Here is a 10,604-nt window from a genome sequence, read left to right on the forward strand (position 1 = left end):
GGGGGAGGTCCCAGGGAAATACTTCCGGGGCATCCTCCCGCTCCGCGCGCTATTTCCGGAAGTACTTTTTTTGGACCGGACTGGGACTCAGGGGTTTCCGTGACTGCGGGACGACTCCGACTAGTACCCTGCAAATGCTTGTCAGAAATTGGCTTGGAGGCCGGGCGCGGTGGCCCACGCCTGTAATCCCAGCACTTTGGGAGGCCGAGGCGGGCGGATCACGAGCTCAGGAGATGGAGACCGTCCTGGCTAACACGTTGAAACCTCGTCTGTACTAAAAATACAAAAAAAAAAAAAATTAGCCAGGCGTGGTGGCGGGCGCCTGTAGTCTCATCTGCTCGGGAGGCTGAGGGAGGCGGAGCTTGCAGTGAGCCAATATCGCGCCTCTGCACTCCAGCCTGGGCGACAGAGCGAGACTCCGTCTCAAAAAAGAGAGAGAGGAGAGAAAAGAGAGGAAATTGGCTACAGAAAGAATTGACTTGGAGATTTTTCGCTGGCCACTCCTTCTTGAGCCCTGACTGAAAAGTGAGTTCTCAATTTGTGCTTCCAGAAAGTCTGCCCTCCCAGAATTTGTTCCTGGACAGGGCTGAAGGTACTCTATTAAGTACTAGAGTTTCAGATTCGGGCTGGAGTTGGAGAGGTTATGCTATGGATGGCAGTAGCAGAAACTGCTAGTTCTAAGACACCCTTCTACTCTTCTAAAATCTTGCCCCAGGCACAAAACCACCCGGAATAAAGGCTACATTCCCCAGCATTCCTTGCAGTTGGCTGTGGCTATGTGATTACAATCTGGCCAGTGGAATATAGGGCAGCTTTCCCTACTTAAGTGACAGCTGGCTGCACTCTTGGTTCCTTTTTCTCCCCTTTTCCCAGTGTGAATCCTGTCATAGATCATGAGGCACCTCGCCCCACTAGAAGAGTAATTTTGGAGTTCAACTGAATCATGTAAAACATAATCTGCCCAAGGGTGACCGGGTTGAGTTGAGACACCCCAAGATTTTTTGAAGTCGAGAAGCTGGAGAATACAATGGCCATTTAAAAATCTGTGATCAGTTTTCAGTCATCCAGGAAGTGGAGGCTTGGCTTTCACAGTTGGGCAGATTGGGAAAACCGTCTCTAGGGCCTTTGAGTTATGCAAATATAAAGCAAAACCTCACCCTTGGCCCTTAGGGAAAGCCTTGAAGTCACCTGAATGTATATTTTATCCTGAGAATAAAACATTTCTGTTCAGGAATGAAAACTGGGGGTATACTTTAGCAGAGGTAAGTTTTCTGAAGACTTTGGGCTTGGAGAGAAATGTTAATTTTTTTGTTTGGATTTAGATTCCATTGTGCTGGTATATTATTTCTTATTCCTGGTCTGTGTCCATATGTGCATGGTATATGTGCATGTATGTGTGTGTATTCGTGTAAAGAAATGTATTCAAGCATTTGTTCAGAGAAGATCAGGAGCTGAAACCTAGTCGTTGGATATTTTAATCTGGGTTCCCTGAAATCAGAGCCTCAGACGACGTTGATGGGTGAGTGGTTTATCCAGGAATGAACAAGGAAGGAAGGAGAATTAATACCAATATGTGCTATTGAGATGGCCGTTGCAAGGGGTGACTGATTGTTCAGTCCTCAGGAGTTTCTGAGAAGCCTTGTGAAGCTCTCAAAACCCTTCTTCTGAAGGAACAGAGAGGGGAAGCATTTATCTGTCAGCTTTTGGACTCTATTGTCAAAAGTTGCCCACAAGGCATTAATTCACTGGTGTTCCTATGTTGAGCATGTATCTGTGCTTGGTTCCTGCAGGAGTCCTATGTTGCATAGTCAAAGAAGCCCTGAGGCAACAGTGAGGAAACTAGGATGCATATCTGAGGCAAGGCTCTCACCAGTTAGACCTATGCTAAGCTAGTAGATGCCTGTGATAAACTACTTGCTGTAGCAAAGGCTAGAGTAAGAATGTAAGACCAAGAATATGTGAAGTAGTACTAAAGAGCTGTCTTACACATTGGGCTAGAAGGATGTGAGTGGTCATTTTCACAATGCAGGTGGTTCAAAGAGACTGTGGGAAGGATCTGGGTTTGGTGTGGTTGACCTTAAGTTGCAATATGGATGACCTACGTATTGTGTTATTCAGGTTGGAATGGTCCAGGAATTGTAAAATACAGTATACTGATACCGGTCTGTTGAGTTCTGGTAGAAAATACCCTTGTGAATTAGTGTGGTTCCTTTAAGGAAATGGATATCCCTACTCTGCAATGATTACCAACTAAAGGAAACATATCTCAAGCTCTGAGGAAGGTCTTGGAAGGCACCCTGCATTGGCTTGAGTTTATACAATAGCACTCCTGCTCCCATTTCCCACACTGAAACTGTGGAAACACACCATGGCAAAAGCCTTCTTCCAAGAAAATCTCCTATCTCCTCCTCAATTCTCCACATTTTCATAGTCCTACAGTGACTGAGGGGCTTTAAGCAGTGCTAAGCACATTGTCATCGGATGATCTGGAACCTCAGTGGAATTTCACTCCTTTCGTGTTTGGAAACCTCTCAAGACTTCATTTTTATCCCTTCATGAGAGTCTGGGTCATCCTAACTCACATAGGCTTGCATGCCCCCATTTCACTCTAATTCACATCTTTGATTATTTCCTTCAGAAAATTTACCATAACCTGCAGTTATCTTGTTTATTTGCTTACTTTATCATCTGTTGCTTCCTCTAGAATGTTAACTCCATGAAGGCACAGATCCCGTTTGTCTCATTCGCTGTTGTAGCCCAGGGCTAGCACAGCCCCTGGAATGTGAATGAACTCACTAACTTTTTATTCAGGGTCCCCTATTTGCCATTGGTTGATGTGCAAATCAAGTGGGATTTTTGTGAAAATGCTTTGTAAACTATAAAGTTTTATAAGTCTTAGCATCAAATGAGGTAGATATTATTTCTCCCTTTTACAGTTGAGAAAATGGTGCCAAAGAGTATAAACGGTTGGTCAAAGCTGCACAGGCAGCAAATTGGTTGAAATCAGATTGCAGCCCAGGCTGGCTGTGATTGTGAAGAACATAGACAAGAAATTATAAACACATTGATTTTTACCTCCCACATTTTGTAATGGGGAAAACCAGAAGAGAGGAGCTTGATTTCAGTATCCAGATTACACATTGAACCAGGAGAGGCTAGGAAGGAGGATTGGCCTTGAGTTCTGTTTCAGGGTCATCAGACTATCTATTTGATTATATAGTAGTCCCCCCCTTATCGGTAGTTTTGCTTTCAGCCTTTTCAATTACCCGTGGTCAATCACAGTATGAAAATATGAAATGCACTGCGCGCAGTAGCTCATGCCTGTAATCCCAGCACTTTGGGAGTCCGAGACTGGCTAATCATTGGAGGTCAGGAGCTCGACACCAGTCTGACCAACATGTTGAAACCCCATCTCTACTAAAAATACAAAAATTAGCCGGACATGGTGGCACACACCTATAATCTCAGCTACTTGGGAGGCTGAGGCAGGAGAATCACTTGAACCTGGGAGGCAGAGATTGCAGTGAGCCGAGATCGCACCATTGCACTCCAGCCTGGGTGACCAAAGCAAAACTCTGTCCAAAAAAAAAAAAAAAAAATACGAAATGGAAAATTCCAGAAATAATTCATACATTTCAACTTGCTGCTGTTCTGAGTAGTGTGATGAAATCTTGCGCCGTCCCATTTCATTCTGGAATGTGAATCATCCCTTAGTCAAGCATACCCACGCCTTATATGCTACCCACCCGTTAGTCACTTAATAACCATCTCAATTATGAGATCCACTGTCCCAGTGCTTGTGTTCAAGTAACCTTTATTTTGCTTAATAATGGTTTCAAAGCATAAGAGTAGTGATGTTGGCATATTGTTTTATTTGTTCTATTTTATTATTAGTTGTTGTTAATCTCTTACTATGCCTAATTTATAAATTATACTCTATCATAAGTATGTATGTATAGGACAGAACACATGTATATAGAGTTCGATGCTATCCATGGCAGTATATGTAGAGTTTGATACTATCCATGGTTTTGTGCATTCACTGGGGGTCTTGGAACATATCCCCCATGGATTAGGGGTACTACTGTGTTAATAATCATTGTAGTTAACACTTACTGAATGCTTTCTATGTGTCAGTATTATACATGACCCTCTTTTATCTTTGTAGTTTTATGAGGTACTATTATATATATGAGAAACTGAATCACAGAAAGACGAAGATTCTCACTGAAGGCAACATGGCTGTGTGGTGGGCCTGGGTTTGAAATTCAGAGTCAGGGCTCCTGACTACCATACTATAATGCATAGGCCTTATGTGGCATTTGACATGAGATTATAGTTTAGGCCCTGACACTTACTTGCTATATGACTTTGCCCCAAACCTCAGTGTCCTCAAATGGTGATGATAAGAAGTGCAGTCCTGTAATCCCAGCACTTTGGGAGGCCGAGACGGGCGGATCACAAGATCAGGAGATCAAGACCATCCTGGCTAACATGGTGAAACCCCGTTTCTGCTAAAAAACACAAAAAACTAGCCGGGCAAGGTGGCGGGCGCCTGTAGTTCCAGCTGCTCGGGAGGCTGAGGCAGGAGAATGGCGTAAACCCAGGAGGCGGAGCTTGCAGTGAGCTGAGATCTGGCCACTGCACCCCAGCCTGGGCGGCAGAGCCAGACTCCGTCTCAAAAAAAAAAAAAAAAAAAAAGAAGTGCAGTCAAAAGATTGTTAAGGATACTTAGATAATGTCTAGGGAGAATTTAACATGGTCCTTGTTGATAGTCAGTACGCAACAAATTTCATCTGTCCTTCTCCCCCCTCCTCCTCACCTTTAACCAAATAACTCAAATAGTATGAGTGCTTTTAACAGTGATGATTTATTAAAAGAAACAACCCCTCTTCCCTGCCTCCCATATCCCCTGTAGTCCCTATCCACAGGCTCGCCATTTTCATCCATCTTCTTAGTCAAGGTACTCCAAACAGTCACATCTTGGAAGATAGGAACTCAAGAAGGGATGCTTATCTTAGAGAAAGATGATCCTTAAGATAACTCTTCATCTGAGAAAAAGACAAAAAAATTATGCCCCAGACCTGCTGGTTTGGGGACCTGGGTCCACAGAATACAATCAAGAGGCAACAGTTCCTGATTTGGGAAATCAATCACACCTGCAAAGAGCCAGCCAGGCCCTAAGCACCCCAAGGATTGCAGGTGGATTGGCCAAATAATACATTCTGAACACAAAGGGTTTTTATTTAAAGTGTGTGCTGATTCTTTTGTGTTTAGTGCAACTTAGTTTATAATCAAAACTGAATTATGGTAGCTTTTTATTACGCATTTTTCAACTAATGGCTACTGAAAACAAATAAATTATCCTGTGAGGCCCCCGAGACATTTTCACAGAAAAGGGGTTCTCATAAGTCAACATGGCAGTGTACATCACAGGGTTAAAATGAACATACTTTTCTAGGATGGAGTGCAGTGGTGCAATCTCGGCTCACTGCAAGCTCCACCTCCCGGGTTCACACCATTCTCCGGCCTCAGTCTCCTGAGTAGCTGAGACTACAGGTGCCCGCCACCATGCCCGGCTAATTTATTTATTTATTTTTTCGTATTTTTAGTAGAGGCAGGTTTTCACCGTGTTAGCCAGGATGGTCTCATCTCCTGACCTCGTGATCCTCCCGCCTCAGCCTCCCAAAGTGCTGGGATTACAGGCATGAGCCACCGCACCCGGCCAATGAACATACTCTTTAGTCATCAATTTTACATCTTAGAATTTGTCCCAAGGACAAATATGTATACAGTTTAGTACTTGTTACAGTCCTATTCATAATATCAAAATAAGAAATATCTTAAACATGTATTACTAAAGGTTGCTAAGTATCTGAGCATAGATGATGAACTTCTATCAAAGATGATGGGATAGAAGCATTAGTATTGACATTAAAGTTGTTTGAGGCTGGGCACGGTGGCTCAGGCCTGTAATCCCAGCACTTTAGGAGGCCGAGGTGGGCGGATCATGAGGTCAGGAGATCAAGACCACAGTGAAACCCCGTCTCTACTAAAAATACAAAAATATTAGCCGGGCACGGTGGCTGGCGCCTGTAGTCCCAGCTACTCAGGAGGCTGAGGCTGGAGAATGGCGTGAACTCAGGAGGCGGAGCTTGCAGTGAGCTGAGATCATGCCACTGCACTCCAGCCTGGGGTGACAGAGCAAGACTCCGTCTCAAAAAAAAAAAGGCACAAGATTATCTCATTTTTATATAAATATTATATATTTGTGTATGTTTAAAATATGCACCAAAGTGTTAAGCAGACGTTGTTTTGAGGTGGGGGATTATGTGTGATTTTTATCATTTTGCTTAAATAAATAGTCTGATTTTGCTCCAGGACATACTGGGTTAGGGAATTATTTTAAAGGTCTGGAAACCACCATCTTGTGATGGATGCATCTTTTTCTTGGGAAGGTTGGGGGAAGAGGGAGACAGGTTTCTGTCCTACTCATTTCTGGAAAGTCCCACTGAGGCTAAGTGCACAACCTACCTAGACTGAACAACGTTTGGGAAAGCAGAGAGGGCCGGGTGTTTTTACCTGTCCTTACTCTGCAACACACTCATGACCACACCCATTGCTGACACAGTGCTCTCCGGGATTGCAGTCCCAGTCACCTGTGCAGAGCTCGACGCAGGTACCTATGGAAGAACAGATGTGCTGAAAACCACCATACTTTTGAGACAGATGCGACAAGAACAGTCCTTGATTAAGAAGTCAGTTCTACATTTTTCTTTTCATTCATTATGCAATATGATTTATTACTTGCAGAATAATATCATTAACATCTTATACATTCCAGTTAAAGGCAATGCATTCACATGATCTCAAAAAAGGTCTACTTTAGAGATGGGGATAATTGTGTTTGTGGAGGGGAAGTGCAAAGAAGCCCACTTAAACGTCTTCACTCCCCACTCTGCAGGGAATAGAGTGGAGAAGAAGAGACTCACACTTACCACGTGTCATCGGGAGTCCCTTGCGGTCACCCCATGCAGTGAGTCTTACTAGGCCCACTTTACAGGTGTGGCAGTTGGGGCTCAAAGAGGTGACTTGCTAGCCAGTGGGTACAGAAGTGAGATTCAACTGAAATTTGCCTGGCTCCTCGGTCTGAGCACCTTCTGCTATCCCACATGGTGAAGCTCATCCTGACATAAGTACATATCTCCAAATTTCAAGGAGTCATTCCGGACCTGATTGGAGGCTCCCAAGTTCCCAGAACATCAAGCTCTTTGAGGACCAATGAAGTAGGTTCCAAGAGTTGGTTAGGATCGCACAGGCTTCTAGGAAAACATACTCAGAACTCTGGATGAATATGTACTGTACTTTGATTGGCTACTCAGCTGTTAGCAGGAATTTCTTTACCTGATTATGTCTCTGGATCTTTCTGGGACTTTTCTCATCTGTAAAAAGAGGCCCCTGGAGTCAGCAGGGGTAATGAGTTTTATTCTCCATTGTCAACTTCAGTCAATGGAGGTGGCTGTCTGATGCTGTTTTGAGAAGGGTCAGACACCTTGTCCAGGTTCAAAGAGAATGAGTGCTAGGACTGATTAGCAGTATCTGAGGGGTGTAAGAAGGGGACCTGGTGGGATATCTTCAATGTAGTTGTAGACCTCAGAGAAAATCAATACCATCCCCCCATGCTTCCCGTAGCTTTTGTTGATTTGTGGTGAGCAGGCTGAAGATCCCTCTTCACCACTCACAGCAGTTTGACTTATTAAATCAATAATATCTACTTATTAAGTATATATCTGTTGATTTCTTACTATGTATAAAACAGAGGAAATTATTCAGCAAATACAAAGATGTAAGACAAACAGCTTAGAGTCTAACAATATGGATAAGACATATTCAAAGTACTAAAAACAAAGCAATATGTAACAAGTGTCCTAAGAGTGGTGTATTTGAAGAATTGAAGAGTCTCAGCTGGGCGTGGTTGCTCATGCCTGTAATCCCTGCACTTTGGGAGGCTGAAGTGGGAGGATCGCTTGAGCACAGAAGTTTGAGACCCAGTCTCTACAGTTTTTGATTTTTTTTTTAATTAGCCGGGCTTAGTGGCACATGCCTGTGGTCCTAGCTACTTGGGGGACTGAGATAGGAGGATCACTTGAGCCCAGGAGATTTAGGCTGCAGTAAGCCATGATTGTGCCACTGCACTCTGGTCTGGGCAACAAAGCAAAGCAAGATCCTGCCAAAAAAAAAAAAAAAAAAAAAAGGCTCAGAGAATATGACATTACTTCCAATTAGATTAATCAGAAAAGGTGAGTTTTGAAGTGCAGGTATCTTTTTAAGTCAGAACTGAGGGGCATGGGTGGAGTGTTGTGAGAAGAAAAAAGAATTACTAACAACAATTCACAAGGGGAAATGCAGGGCCAGGATTAGGGTGAGGCAAGTGAGGTGCCTAGGGCATGCGATTCCAGGAGGCCCTTGCACAATGCTGGCGGTGAGTACCCGTTTAATGTTTGCACCCTGGGTACCTCATCCACTTCACTCCTCACCCTGAAATACAAGGAACACAGGAGGAGTGGCAAATGGAGGGCTGGGTAAGTGTTAGGGAATAGCTGGAAATGAAGCAGGAAAAGTAAGTAGGGTATCGATAAAGTTACGGGGCGTGGGGGGTGCAGATCTTGAGGGCCTTAGGAGTTTGGATTTCATTTGATAGATCAAGACAGGGATGTGATTGATGTTTAATTAGGAAGATTATTCTGGTATGAGAGCCTAGAATGGAACAGAATGCAACAAGCAAGCAAACTGCAGCAGAAAGACAGGGGCAGGGAGAGCTGTTAGGAAGCTCCTGGCATGGCCCAGACATGAGGTCATCGGGGTTGGAAATACTGCGTGACAATGGGAGATGGCAGGGGAACGAAAGAACATATGCAAGAGACACTTTCAGAGAATGGACAGTATTTGGCAACCAGTTTAATGTTGAGGGAAGGAGAGCGAAGAAGAAAAGAAAGTAATAACTGAATCCAATAATGTTTAGAGAGAAGAATAAAATACCATGAAGGATAATGCAGGAGAAAAGAAAGTTTGAGAACTGAGGAGGTAGCAAGCAGTGTCAGACACTACAGAGGTTAAAGACTTGGCGACTGAGGAGTCATGAGATTTGTCCACAGAATCTGGAAGAGAAGTTTCAGGAGAGTGATGGGGCAGGGCTGGAGGCTGTAGGCCATCTTCAAGGGGTCAAGGAATGACTTATTGGGAAGTAAGGACAGAGAACTAAGATTACTCCTTTGAGAATGTTGGTAAAAGGAAAAGAAGAGATTGAGATGATTAATGTTTAACATGATTAAGAAAATATTTTCTCTAGGTGATCCAATTTATTCGTAGCAAGAGAGGAAGAAGCTTATGGAGAGGGAGATGGCAGGAGTCAGAGGGTGGCTGATGAGGGGGTAAGAGGGGAGGTACAGAGAGTCCAAATGGAGCGGTGACCCAGGGAAAGGAGTGGGGGAAAGTGGAGGTAGAAGAAAAGAGATTCTGCTCTGGGGAGCTGAGTAGCACTGGAGGGTCCCTGCAGTAGCCCTTTAAGACCTTTTCCTCTCTCCTTTCTTCCCCTCTCCTTCCCAGCACACACTGGTCCCTGATGTCCTACTTTCTGGCCCCCTCATTCAAGGAAAAATGAACTGGGCTACTTTTTGCCTGGACTTACCCAAAAGTCGCAATGGTCTCACTGCAGCCTGAAGCCCTTGTACCTCTAGGCTGAAGATGATGAGGATCACAAGGAGGAGGAAGGCTGCCAACTTCATGTTGCTGTTAGAAGGCTTTAGAAATCACAGCAGGGCTGAGAGCAGCTGAAATTTATACCTTCCACCAGCTGAGCTGGAATGCAAGGCCAGGGGTGGGACTAGGGACTGCAGACACCTAAGCCCTGCCCAGAAACTGACATTTCCGGAGAACAGCCACCTACCTTGTGTACCCTGGGTCCTTCCACGTTACCTAAGCAAGGCTCTGAGCCAAGGTAACACCCTCCTCTGACAGACAGATAGGACTACTACACCAGGCCGGGTGCAGTGGCTCACATCTGTAATCCCAGCACTTTGGGAGGCCGGGGCAGGAGGTTCACTTGAACCCAGGAGTTCAAGACCAGCCTGGGTTACAAGAGCAAGACCCTGTCTCTACAAAATTTAAAAAAAAAAAAAAAATTAAATAAAAAGATTCCTAAATCAAAAAAGCTGTGAGTGACTGAGAAAAGGGCTGGCATAAGTATTGAACATAAGTATTGAATGTCTGCTATGGGCCAGACATGGGCTCGGCATGAGAGCATCCCAAAGAGAAATTACAGTCTGAGAGCTAGGTGCCAGGTAGCAAGGGTGCAGTCTGCTCTTTCCCTTCTTCCCCCGACCCACCCACCCCCAACTTCCAGGCCTGATCCAAGTACAGCACAGTGGCTGAGAGTGAGGACCCCGGAGTGTGACAGGTCTGGTTAGCACCTCTGGAAATGAGGGTAGGGAAAAGCAGTACAGTACAGGCAGGGATGTTCCTTATCACCTGCTGGTGGTACAGAGGTGACCTCAGTCTCCCACTGCCTTGGTCTGATTCTCTCTGCTTCTGGGCACCTAGGCAGT

At 44.6% G+C, this 10,604-nt stretch overlaps 1 long non-coding RNA gene across 1 annotated transcript; it reads right to left on the reverse strand.

Moving 5' to 3' along the window:
- Window positions 1-4,851: 4,851 nt before the first annotated feature.
- Window positions 4,852-9,966, reverse strand: LOC105468576 (uncharacterized). The gene is made up of 3 exons (XR_979530.2): window positions 9,689-9,966; window positions 6,583-6,683; window positions 4,852-5,051 (listed from the first exon to the last, which is right to left on the reverse strand). It is a non-coding gene; the product is annotated as an uncharacterized lncRNA (long non-coding RNA).
- Window positions 9,967-10,604: the final 638 nt, after the last annotated feature.

Source organism: Macaca nemestrina, chromosome 17 (assembly GCF_043159975.1).
Source record: "Macaca nemestrina isolate mMacNem1 chromosome 17, mMacNem.hap1, whole genome shotgun sequence".
Taxonomy (NCBI): domain Eukaryota; kingdom Metazoa; phylum Chordata; class Mammalia; order Primates; family Cercopithecidae; genus Macaca; species Macaca nemestrina.